The following is a 13,498-nucleotide window of genomic DNA, read 5'->3' as shown; positions in this document are numbered from 1 at the left end:
CAGATCGAACTCCGTCTGGAGTCATCGCCTCTCCCTGTATAGTCATTCATCCGGGGCCTCCGCATATTTTTTATCTACCTTCAAAATCTCTCCCAGTAGTCTTTCCCTTTCTTTGGCCTCCGTTTTCCCCTTGTGAGCCCTGATGGAGATCAACTCTCCCCTGACCACCACTTTTAGTGCTTCCCATACTACTCCTACTCGGACCTCCCCGTTGTCGTTGGCCTCCAGGTATCTTTCGATACATCCCCGCACCCTTCCGCAGACTCCCTCATCCGCCAATAATCCCAAATCCAGTCGCCAGAGTGGATGCTGCTCCCTCTCCTCTCCTAGTTCCAGGTCCACCCAGTGTGGGGAATGATCTGAAACAGCTATGGCCGAGTACTCAGTTCCTTCCACCCTCGATATCAGTGACCTACCCAAAACAAAGAAATCTATCCGGGAGTATACCTTATGGACATGGGAGAAAAAGGAGAACTCTTTGGCCAGTGACCTAGCAAATCTCCACGGATCCACTCCCCCCATTTGGTCCATAAACCCCTTAAGTACCTTGGACGCTGCCGGCCTTCTTCCGGTCCTAGATCTAGATCTATCTAACCCTGAGTCCAGCACGGTGTTGAAGTCCCCCCCCATTATCAGGTTTCCTACCTCCAGGTCCGGGATACGTCCCAGCATCCGCTTCATAAATCCCACATCATCCCAATTCGGGGCATATACATTAACCAACACGACCTCCATTCCTTGCAGTCTGCCGCTCACCATCACATATCTGCTACCGCTGTCCGCTACAATGTTCCTAGCCTCGAATGACACCCGTTTCCCCACCAATATGGCCACCCCCCTTGTTCTTTGCGTCCAGCCCCGAGTGGAACGCCTGTCCCACCCATCCTTTCCTTAACCTAACCTGGTCCGCCACCTTCAGGTGCGTCTCCTGAAGCATGGCCACGTCTGCCTTCAGTCCTTTTAAGTGCGCGAACACTCGGGCCCTCTTAATCGGCCCATTTAGGCCTCTCACATTCCACGTGATCAGCCGGACCCGTGCCCGCCCCCCCTCCCCTGTCGACTAGCCATCACCCTCTCTGGGCCAGTCCCACGTCCCGGTTCCGCGCACCCACCCGTCCCCCAGGCGGCGCATTCCCGCCCCGACCACCTTTTCTTTTACCAATTCCTTCTCGATCTCCGCAGCAGCAACCCAGTTATCCCCCCCCACCCCCACCTCGCTAGACCCCCATCTAGCATGGTTACTCCCCCCATATTGCTTCCGAAAGTCAGCTGACTTCAACTGACCCCGGCTTCTCCCGCTCTCTCCTTGACCCCCCCCCCCATATGAGGAACTCCCATCCACCTTGCGCCTATCTTCCCACCATCATCTTTCTGACGCGGGAACAAGAAAAACAAACCTTGTGTTCTCTAGAGCCGTCCCGCCCCTTGTGGCGCAGCTCCCTCCGCCGCCCCACTCCCATTCCCCATCCCCCGCCTGAGTCTCTTCTTCCCCCGCACCGGCGCCCACATTTCTCAATGTCCCCCCCTCCCCAATTTACATTTCTATATACATCAGCACTGACGATTCCCCTCCAACATCAGTCCCTCAGTTCTGATCCAGTTTCTCGTTTTTAATGAAGGTCCATGCTTCTTCCGCCAGTTCGAAGTAGTAATGCCTCTCCTGGTGCGTGACCCACAGTCGCGCCGGCTGCAACATCCCGAACTTCACTTTCTTCTTGTGCAGCACCTCCTTGGCTCGATTGAAGCTCGCCCTCCTTCTCGCCACCTCCGCACATCAATCCTGATATACTCATAGCACCGCATTCTCCCATCTACTACTCCGTATCTTCATGGCCCATCTCAGAACCGCCTCTCTATCATTGAAGCAGTGAAATCGCACGATCATCGCCCTAGATGGTTCTGCTGCCTTTGGTCTCCTCGCAGGGACCCGATGGGCCCCTTCCACTTCCAAGGGGCCCGAGGGGGCCTCAGCTCCCATTAGCGAGCGTAGCATCATACTCACGTAAGCCCCGCCGTCAGCTCCTTCCACTCCCTAGGGGAGAACCAGGATCCGGAGGTTCTTTCTCCGTGATCTGTTTTCTAGGACTTCAATCCTTTCGATGCACTTCTTATGGAGCGCCTCGTGCGTCTGCATTTTGACCGCCAGGCCCAGGATCTCGTCCTCGTTGTCAGTCACCTTCTGCTCCACAACATGGAGCTCTATCTCCTGGGTATTTTGTGTCTCCTTAAGCCCCTCAATTGCTTGTAGCATCGAGGCCAGCACCTCCTTTTTTAGCAGCTCCACACACCGTCTTAAAAATTCATCCTGGTCTGGTCCCCAGGTCACCTCCACCGCCATCTTGCTCCTTTCTTCCTTCTGCCACTGCCCTCGAGGATTCTTCGAGATCTGGCCATCCGCCGATATTTTTCTTTTTCACTGGGGGGGGGACTCCCTGTTGTCTCACCCCACACCGGGTTTTGTCCCGAAAAAATTCCACGTTGGGGCTCTTAAAAGAGCCCGAAGGTCCGTTCGAGCTGGAGCCGCCGAAACGTGCGGCTTAGCTGGTCATCGCCGCAACCGGAAGTCGAAGGAAAACACCTTTGACCACAAGGCAATGAAGCAGTGGTCAGCACGTAATGTCCTCGAGGCCCTCATGGAAAAGGAGACCGTGGAGGACGTTGGATGGTTCCCTGAGCAGACTGCCAGAGTCATCTGGCAGAACGCCTCATCACCAGAACTTTCAAACAAGCACCAAGACCTAGCTTGGCTGGTGGTGAGAAGGGCCCTCCCTGTCAGATTCTTCATGCACACCCGAAGGCTCTGCGCCAATGCACCCTGCCCTCGGAGTGGCTGTGGGGGAAATGAGACGGTCACACACCTCCTTGTGGAATGTGCCTTTGCAAAGAAGGTCTGGAGAGAGATGCAGTGGTATTTGTCAAGGTTCATCCCGAACAGCTCTGTGACACGCTCTGTGACTCTGTGCTCTACGGACTGTTTCCAGGGACACACACCAAGACAAATATCAACTGCTACTGGAAGGTCATCAACTCGGTGAAAGACGCTCTTTGGTCTGCCCGAAACCTGCTGATCGTCCAGTGCAAAGAATTGTCCTCGACCGAGTGTTGCAGACCGGCACATTCCAAGGTCCAGGACTACGTGCTGAGGGACGCACTCAAGCTTGGGGCAGCAGCCGCCAAGGCGCAATGGGGAAAGACCATTGTGTAAGGTCTTCCCAGCAAATGTACACCGAGGGGCGGGTAACAGTGTAAAGCCCGTCGGTCTGGGCAACCAACACTCCAATGTATAAAACAAACATGACAATGTAAATATTTAAGAAGGAATTGTAATGTAAAGAGTGATATGTGTATGATAATATCAAAATTGAATGGAAGTCAAGGCAATGTGTAACTCTGACGGAAATGTACAGTCAAGACAATTCGAAATGTTCTGTAATGCTTATGATAAATTTTATGAATAAAGTATATTTTTTTGAATTAAATTTTTTTTAAAAAAATCTGTTCTTATCAGTTTAATATCTGATACGTCCGTTATCTGGGGAGCATATATTAAATTGATTTTTGGAGCAGGGAGATGGAATAGGGGCTTGCTCCGTCCACTCGACGCATCGACTCCGTATTGCAGTATCTCCGAGAACGGTGCACAAACCCCGTTATGGGGAATTTCAAAGTACAAAAACACTTCAAGCATGCACAGGCACTTCTACACTTTATCCCCTTTCTTACAATTATCGACTACACACAAAAATTCATGCCCATTATACACATCCCACACACGATTCCAGTATCTCCACCAACCCTATCCCATCTCCCTGCTCCAAAAAACCCTCCTCTATGGGGAATTTCAAAGTACAAAAACACTTCAAGCATGCACATGCAATTCTCCACTTTATGCCTTTTCTTACAATTCTCTACTCAATCACACTAAAATTCATGCCCATTCTCCATATGCCACACACTATTCCAGTATCTCTGCGAAACTTGCACCCCCCCCCCATGGGGAATTTCAAAGTCTAAAAATAGCTTGAGCACAGTTACACTTCTCCACTTTATACTCTTTTCTGATCATCCTCCAGTCAATCACAACAAAATTAATGCTCATTTTCCACATCCCACACACTAAACGCACCACACTCCCTCAACGCTTTGCTTTGCACAACACCTTAACTACCCCTCACGCTACCTTGCCAAAGCGCTCTTGTATCTAAATCAATTCAGATACTTCGACCAGCTCCTTAATTAAACTTTACCCAGTATGAGTATTACAAAGTACAGAGACAGATATAATGAAACACACTTTATTAAATGTAGTTAATCCATAAATTACCCACTCTATATACAAGAAACACCCAGGAATCGTCTATCCTACCCGCAAAGGTGGTTTGATAACCTGTAGATCTGCTCCCCGAGTCCCTCTGCTTCCTCTTTGCAAAAGGTGATTCTCGCTGAATGTTGGTCTGGTCAAGGTCACCTCACACACCCAGCTTCCAGCCTTTTGCTTCGAGTCTTTCCTCATGAGATGTCTGGCTGGAAATGCCTATTTTTATCCTTTCTCCACCTGCCCCTGGCCTTCGGCCAATGGAGTCTCAGAAGGCAGGACCCCATTGCCCAATGGTCTGGTTGATGACCTGTTGACAGGGCACCTGAGGCCGCCCTGGGAGGAGCGATGGATTATCAGCAACTGTGGACAATAGGACAATGCATCTCAAGTAGGTGCGATGGATCACCTGAAGGATTTCAGCTGCTGCTCCAGACATGCCCCCCTCCCCCCGCAGCCAGTCTGAGTTTCGTATATTCGGATTTTGCAGGCTTCTGCAGACGTGGTTTTTAAAGTGGCCAATTCTTTAATTTAAGATATCCAATTTAATCAACCTTAAAACTAAGCCCTGATTATATTATTACAGTGCGCAGCATAACCAAACACACCTCCCTCCCACCTGGCCCGCCTATTCACTCTTACAAATTCTTCCATCGCCCACCACATACAAAAGTCTGACAACACACACTAACACGTTAAAAAACACCTTCTTCCCCCTCCCCCCACTCTTATCACACTCCTAAACCACCCTCAAATGTCCCTAACCGGAAATCATTGCTTAACCATTGCTTAATCACCATATTCACAATATCACACATAACGACAGTCTCAGACTAGCGTTACAGACTCTCAGCGGTTGTAGCTAGGCCTAAACAACAAAACAAAGTGAAGCCGCGCAGTATCTCCAGCAGCAGCAGCAGCACATCCCTCCCCGATGAACTCAAAGAACGAACAAACAACAAAGAAAATTACAGCACAGGAACAGGCCCTTCGGCCCTCCCAGCCTGCGCCGATCCAGATCCTTTATCTAAACCTGTCTTCTATTTTCCAAGGATTAGTGTATTAGTGAGAGGCAGCACGGTTTTGTGAAGGGGAGGTCGTGTCTCACTAACTTGATAGAGTTTTTCGAGGAGGCCACTAATATGATTGATGCAGGTAGGGCAGTAGATGTTGTCTATATGGACTTCAGTAAGGCCTTTGACAAGGTCCCTCATGGTAGACTAGTACAAAAGGTGAAGTCACACGGGATCAGGGGTGAACTGGCAAGGTGGATACAGAACTGGCTAGGCCATAGAAGGCAGAGGGTAGCAATGGAGGGATGCTTTTCTAATTGGAGGACTGTGACCAGTGGTGTTCCACAGGGATCAGTGCTGGGACCTTTGCTCTTTGTAGTATATATAAATGATTTGGAGGAAAATGTAACTGGTCTGATTAGTAAGTTTGCAGACGACACAAAGGTTGGTGGAATTGCGGATAGCAATGAGGACTGTCTGAGGATACAGAAGGATTTAGATTGTCTGGAGACTTGGGCGGAGAGATGGCAGATGGAGTTTAATCCGGACAAATGTGAGGTAATGCATTTTGGAAGGTCTAATGCAGGTAGGGAATATACAGTGAATGGTAGAACCCTCAAGAGTATTGAAAGTCAAAGAGATCTAGGAGTACAGGTCCACAGGTCATTGAAAGGGGCAACACAGGTGGAGAAGGTAGTCAAGAAGGCATACGGCATGCTTGCCTTCATTGGCCGGGGCATTGAGTATAAGAATTGGCAAGTCATGTTGCAGCTGTATAGAACCTTAGTTAGGCCACACTTGGAGTATAGTGTTCAATTCTGGTCGCCACACTACCAGAAGGATGTGGAGGCTTTAGAGAGGGTGCAGAAGAGATTTACCAGAATGTTGCCTGGTATGGAGGGCATAAGCTATGAGGAGCGATTGAATAAACTCGGTTTGTTCTCACTGGAACGAAGGAGGTTGAGGGGAGACCTGATAGAGGTCTACAAAATTATGAGGGGCATAGACAGAGTGGATAGTCAGAGGCTTTTCCCCAGGGTAGAGGGGTCAATTACGAGGGGGCATAGGTTTAAGGTGAGAGGGGCAAGGTTTAGAGTAGATGTACGAGGCAAGTTTTTTACGCAGAGGGTAGTGGGTACCTGGAACTCGCTACCGGAGGAGGTAGTGGAAGCAGGGACGATAGGGACATTTAAGGGGCATCTTGACAAATATATGAATAGGATGGGAATAGAAGGATACGGACCCAGGAAGGGTAGAAGATTGTCGTTTAGTCGGGCAGTATGGTCGGCGCGGGCTTGGAGGGCCGAAGGGCCTGTTCCTGTGCTGTACATTTCTTTGTTCTTTGATCTACTTCCCTCTGTTCCCCGCCCGTTCATATATCTGTCTAGATGCATCTTAAATGATGCTATCGTGCCCGCCTCTCCCACCTCCGCTGGCAAAGCGTTCCAGGCACCCACCACCCTCTGCATAGAAAACTTGCCATGCACATCTCCCTTAAACTTTCCCCCTCTCCCCTTGAAATTGTGACCCCTTGTAATTGATATCCCCACTCTTGGAAAAAGCTTGTTGCTATCCACCCTGTCCATACCTCTCATAATTTTGTAGACCTCAATCAGGTTCCCCCTCAACCTCCGTCTTTCCAACGAAAACAATCCTAATCTACTCAACCTTTCTTCAGAGCTAGCACCCTCCATACCAGGCAACATCCTAGTGAACCTCCTCTGCACCCTCTCTAAAGCACCCACATCCTTCTGGTAATGTGGCGATCAGAACTGCACGCACTATTGCAAATGTGGCCGAACCAAAGTCCTATACAACTGTAACATGACCTGCCGACTCTTGTACTCAATACCCCGTCCAATGAAGGCAAGCGTGCTGTATGCCTTCTTGACCGCTCTATCGACCTGCGTTGCTCTTGAATTAGATCTTCCAAAATGCATCACCTCGCATTTGCCTGGATTGTACTCCATCTGCCATTTCTCTGCCCAACTCTCCAATCTATCTATATTTTGCTGTATTCCCTGACAGTCCTCCTCACTATCTGCAACTCCACCAATCTTAGTATCATCTGCAAACTTGCTAATCAGACCACCTATACCTTCGTCTAGATCATTTATGTATATCACAAACAACAGTTGCCGATGCTTCCTTTTTCATCTTAGCAAGTCTCACAATTCCACCTGTCATCCATTCTATCCCGGTTCGAGCAGGTAGCACGGTAGCACAAGTGGATAGCACTGTGGCTTCACAGCTCCAGGATCCCAGGTTCGATTCCCCGCTGGGTCACTGTCTGTGCGGAGTCTGCACATTCTCCCCGGTTTCCTCCGGGTGCTCCGGTTTCCTCCCACAGTCCAAAGACGTGCAGGTTAGGTGGATTGGCCATGATAAATTACCCTTAGTGACCAAAAAGATTTGGAGGGGTTACTGGGTTACAGGGTTGCGTGGAAGTGAGGGTTGAAGTGGGTCGGCGCAGACGCGATGGGCTGAATGGCCTCCTTCTGCACTGTATGTTTTATGTTCTATGAAACCATCAATCCGCTGTCGACTGCCCCAGCAGCCCCGGACACACCCATACCCACCGTCACAACTTGCAAAGTCAGATTGGCCTTCCAGAACGTGAACCCTCGGAAGGCAACAGGCCCAGACGGGGTCCCTGGTCGTGCGCTCAGAGCCTGCGCGGACCAGCTGGCAGATGTGTTCGCGGACATCTTCAACCTTTCCCTACTCCGTTCCGAGGTCCCCACCTACTTCAAGAAGACCACCATCATACCGGTGCCAAAGAAGAACCAGGCAACGCGCCTCAGTGATTACCCTCCGGTGGCTCTGACATCGATCGGAATGAAGTGCGTCATGAGGCATATCAACTCCATACTCCCAGGATGCCTAGATCCACTGCAATTCGCAAACCACCGCAACCGGTCCACAGCAGATGCCATCTCCCTGGCCCTGCTCTCATCCCTGGAGCATCTCGACAACAAGGACTCCTACATCAGACTCCGGTTTATTGACTACAACTCCGCCTTCCACACCATAATCCCAGCCAAACTCATATCAAAGCTTCAAAACCTAGTACTTGGCTCCTCACTCTGCAACTGGATCCTTGACTTTCTGACCCACAGACCACAATCAGTAAGAATAAACAACAACATCTCCTCCATGAATGTCCTCAATATCGGGGCTTTCCAAAGCTGCATACTGAGCCCTTCCACCTATACTCTCTATACACACACGACAGTGTGGCAAAATGTGCCTCCAACTACACCTGCAAGTTTGCTGACGACACGACTGTAGTGGGTCGGTTCTTGAACAACGACGAGTCAGAATTCAGGAGGGAGATAGAGAACCTAGTGGAGTAAGGCAGCATGGCAGCACAGTGGTTACCACAATTGCTTCACAGCTCCAGGGTCCCAGGTTCGATTCCCAGCTTGGTTCACTGTCTGTCCCCGTGTCTGCGTGGGTTTCCTCCGGGTGCTCCGGTTTTCTCCCACAGTCCAAAGATGCGCAGGTTAGGTGGATTGGCCATGATAAATTGCCCCTTAGTGTCCAAAAGGATTAGCTGGGGTGATGGGGTTACTGGGTGGAGGTGTGGGCTTAAGTGGGGTGCTCTTTCCAAGGGCCGGTACAGACTGGATGGGCCGAATGGCCTCCTTTTGCACTGTAAATTCTACGACTCTCTCTCTCTATGACTCCGTGATGTGAGCAGTCACAATGTGATGCAGATTATAAACTTCTACCACAGTTTCTAATAAAGAGCTGTTTTTGGACAATCTACACTATTATGTTATCAATCTCGTGACCAATGCTTAGCTGTCAGCTGACAAATGCCCCCCACCGACCCCCCCACGAGCATATTCACCTGACATTCCTTTTTTAAAATAAATTTATTGTAGCCAATTCATTTTTCCCCATTAAAGGGCAATTTAGCGTGGCCAATCCACCTAGCCTGCACATCTTTGGGTTGTGGGGGCGAAACCCACGCAGACACGGGGAGAATGTGCAAACTCCACACGGCCAGTGACCGAGAGCCGCGATCGAACCTGGGACCTCGGCGAAGTGAGGCAGCAATGCTACACCTGACATTCCTGTGTTATTTTAACTGAGGTATTAATTTGTGCTGAAATCAGAATGATACCAGACTAATATCACGGTGATCATTCCTCAACACCAGAAAGGTACAGAGATAAAAGTCAACAAACAAGTTTATCATTTGGTTAATCGATTAGCACAATGTACACAATCTTATGGTTCTCGGCCGGGCTCAGAGCAGCTGTATTTTGTCCCGTTAAAAACAGATATTGATTGAAACACAAACTACTCTGCCGCCAGTTCTGTCCCCTTTTTAAGGTCTGATTACTCACTTTGCGATAACGCTCTCGAATTTCAGAATCACTCTCTACATTTGTACTGTTTCACCCGATTGGATGATGTTCTTCCTACTTCTTTCCACATCCCCACACCCAGCAAAAAATGGATTTAACTTCCTGAAACTTGCGGAGCTGGGATTTTTCTTCAAAGTAGAAGCTACAGTGGGAATCGTCCGCCGAAACATAAAAGGTCTGCTCCAACAGGAGGACAGTGAGCCAAGAATATTGTCACCATGGTCCGTGGGGGAGCAAAGCCCATCTAACGGTCAGCCCCCATGAATACTGGGACACAGCTCTTGTGCACCTGGTATCAATTTGTTTTTTGGGATATTAAGGGAATTGATCCATCTCTGGCCCTCCGATCCACATTACATCAGCAGCTACTGATTTGTTAGACGTATCCTTACCCTCATTCTCTTTGTCCCCACTAAAGCATTGCTCTCTCTCACACTGACCAATCCGCGCCCCCCACCCCCATTACCTCCACTCCCATAAGTCCAAGAGAAGCAGGCTTGAACTGGCGGACGACTGGTTTAGCCATTTATGTCCAGAATTGGCTGGATCACATCGCTATCAAGGTCCGACTCCTGTCTGCTACAACAGATCACGAATCCAGGATCATGCTGAGGCACAAAGATAATCCCCCAGTTCTTTTCACTCCTGACTCCTCCCCTGTCACCAAAAAGTGCAAGGAGCTCATGGATCGCCCCTCACTTGGTGGCAACGCTCTATCACTAAGATCAAGGCCATCCGATCAGTTGCCTCTGTCATACCGCTCCTAGCCCACAGGTCCAAGCTTCCTCTGAAGACCAACTCCAGCAAAGCAGCGCCCCCCCAACTTCCAGTTTTGCATTTTGAATCCATATCACTCTCTACGTTCTCTCCTATCTCATGACTCTCACATTGTCCATGAAACCCACCTAATGCTTCCTCTACCTACCCCCATTAACCTGCTGGCCAACAAATTGCCCTTTCCGGCTCCCATGTTAGCTGATATTAAAAAAAACATTCAATTAAAGCATTTATAAATTTTTAACAACAATTTCAAGAGGAAAAACAACAAAGTAACCCAACCAACAACCACACCCAGCCAACATAGCTAACATACACAGCCCCCCAGTCCCCCTCCCCCACTAACTGATATTGTTAATAGCTCTTTTTCTTCACATGCTGTCTCCCTGTCTTCAAAAGAAACCGGAGACCTTTATAAAAATTCTTTCATGAGATGTGGGCATCGCTGGGCTGAGCCAGCATTTGTTACCCATCCCTAAGTGCCCTTGAACTGAGGGGTTTGCTGGACCATTGCAGAGGGCAGTAAAGAGTCACCTGAAGGTAGCGGACCAGATTAGGTTGAAGAAGAGCTGGGTTAGTCAGGTATTCCGCTCTGGACTAGATACTAAGACCAGGGGGGTCGCGATTCTGGTGAATAAGCGGTGCAGTTTGAGGTGGGAAGTATTGTTTCGGATGGGGGAGGTCGCTATGTTATGGTTAGTGGTAAGCTGGAAAGGAGGAAGGCGGTCCTGGTCAACATATATGCGCCAAACTGGGATGATGCGGATTTCATAAAGAGGGTGCTGGGGAAGATACCCGACCTGGATTACCACAAGCTGGTTATGGGAGGGGATTTCAATACAGTTATGGATCCAGGCTTGGACCGGTCGTGCTCATGAACGGGCAGAGTGTCAGCAATGGGAAAAGAGCTGAGGGATCTACTGACAGGGGTGGTGGACGCGCAGTATTCGGCAATCACCATTTGCGACCATGCCCCGCACTGGGTCGAGCTACAGGTGAGTGAAGAGAGCTTCCAGCGCCCGCAGTGGAGGCTGGATGTGGGGCTGCTGGCGGATGAGGGGGTGTGCAAGAAGGTGAGGAAGTGTATACAAAACTACCTGCAGGTACGGGGGAAGTCTCAGCAGCGGTGGTGTGGGAGGCGCTCAAGGCAGTGCTGAGAGGGGAGCTGATTTCAATCCGGGCTCATAGGGACAAGACGGGCAGGGCAGAGACGGACCGACTGTTAGCAGAGATCCTGCAGATTGACAGGAGCTATGCTGGGACCCCGAGTGCGGAGCTCTTGAGGGAACGGAGGAGGCTGCAGGTGGAGTTTGGGGTGGTGTCCACGGGTAAGGCAGTGGAGCAGCTCAGAAAGGCGAGGGATGCGGTATATGAACATGGAGAGAAAGCCAGCAGGATGCTGGCTCAGCAGCTCAGAAAGAGGGAGGCGGCTAGGGCAATAGGTAAAGTGGTGGATGGAGGTGGTAACTTGGTTGGGGATGCGGCGGGTGTGAACAGAGCTTTCAAGGACTTTTATAGCAAACTCGATAGCTCGGAGCCCCCCGCGGGGCTGGAGGGGATGAGATGCTTCTTAGACGGCCTGACATTCCCAAATGTGGGCAGGGAGCTTGTAGAAGGGCTGGGCGCCCCGATCAGAGCGGAGGAGATATTAGAGGGCTTAAAGGCCACGCAGTCAGCTAAAGCCCCGGGGCTGGATGGGTACCCGGTAGAATTATATAAAAACTTCTCCGGGATGTTGGGGCCGCTGCTGGTCAAGGTTTTTAATGAGGCAAGGGACAGAGGGGTGTTGCCCCAGACCATGTCGCAGGCTACCATCTCCTTGATTTTAAAACGGGACAAGAACCCGGAGTCGTGAGGGTCTTATAGGCCGATCTCCCTTCTTAACGTGGATGCCAAACTGCTGGCAAAGCTTTTGGCTACTAGGATTGAGGATTGTGTGCCGAGTGTTATTAGGGAGGATCAAACAGGGTTCGTTAAAGGTAGGCAACTGGTGGGGAATACAAGAAGATTGCTCAATGTGATCGTGATGCCCCCAGAGGGAAAGGAGGTGGAGGTAGTGGTGGCAATGGACACTGAGAAGGCATTTGACCAGGTTGAGTGGGAATCCTTATGGGAGGTGCTGGGACGGTTTGGATTTGGGGTGGTTTCACCGACTGGGTCAGGCTGCTATATCAGGTCCTGGAGGCGAGTGTGAGGACAAACAGGACGACTTCCGACTATTTTAGACTGCACCGCGGGACGAGACAGGGGTGCCCCCTCTCCCCACTGCTGTTTGCGTTAGCTATAGAGCCGCTGGCAATTGCTCTGAGGGCTTCAGAGGGTTGGAAGGGGCTGGTTCGGGGGGGGGGGGCGGTGCTGGGTGGAGCATAGGGTTTCATTGTATGCAGATGACCTGCTTTTGTACGTTTCGGACCCGATGGCGGGGATGGACGGAATCATGGCGACCCTGGGGGAACTCGGCCGGTTTTCGGGGTACAAATTGAATATGACAAAAAGTGAAATGTTTGTAGTTCAGGAGAGGGGCCACGGGGACCGGCTGAGGGAGCTGCTGTTCCGGTTAGTGGGGACAGTTCAGGTACCTGGGAATACAAGTGGCGCGGGATTGGGGTCGACTGCACAAGCTGAACCTCTCCCGGCCGGTTGATCAAATGCGAGGGGAGTTTCGGAGGTGGGATGCGCTCCTGCTGTCGTTAGCTGGGAGAGTACAGACAGTTAAAATGATGGTCCTCCTGAGGTACTTATTCGTGTTCCAGTGTCTCCCCATTTTCATTCCACGTTCTTTTTTTAAGAGGGTAAGCAAGATCATTTTGGGCTTTGCATGGGCGGGCAAGTCCCCGCGGGACCAGGGGGAAGGGGTGCTTGTACTGCCGAATTTCAGCAACTATTATTGGGCAGCTAACATAGCCATGACAAGGAAGTGGGTGGTGCGGGGTAGGGGGTGGTCGACATGGGAGTGGGTGGAGGCAGCCTCATGTAAGGGTACCAGTCTGGTGGTGTTGGTGACGGCGCCTCTG

At 50.5% G+C, this 13,498-nt stretch overlaps 1 non-coding gene across 1 annotated transcript; it reads left to right on the top strand.

The window, feature by feature from the left end:
• The first annotated feature begins 3,461 nt into the window (after positions 1-3,461).
• On the top strand, positions 3,462-3,647 carry LOC140408056 (U2 spliceosomal RNA). Its single transcript, XR_011939999.1, has one exon. It is a non-coding gene; the product is annotated as a U2 spliceosomal RNA (small nuclear RNA).
• Positions 3,648-13,498: the final 9,851 nt, after the last annotated feature.

The sequence above is a fragment of the Scyliorhinus torazame genome, chromosome 2, assembly GCF_047496885.1.
Source record: "Scyliorhinus torazame isolate Kashiwa2021f chromosome 2, sScyTor2.1, whole genome shotgun sequence".
Classification (NCBI taxonomy): Eukaryota; Metazoa; Chordata; class Chondrichthyes; order Carcharhiniformes; family Scyliorhinidae; genus Scyliorhinus; species Scyliorhinus torazame.
This window is presented reverse-complemented; position numbering and strand designations above follow the sequence as displayed.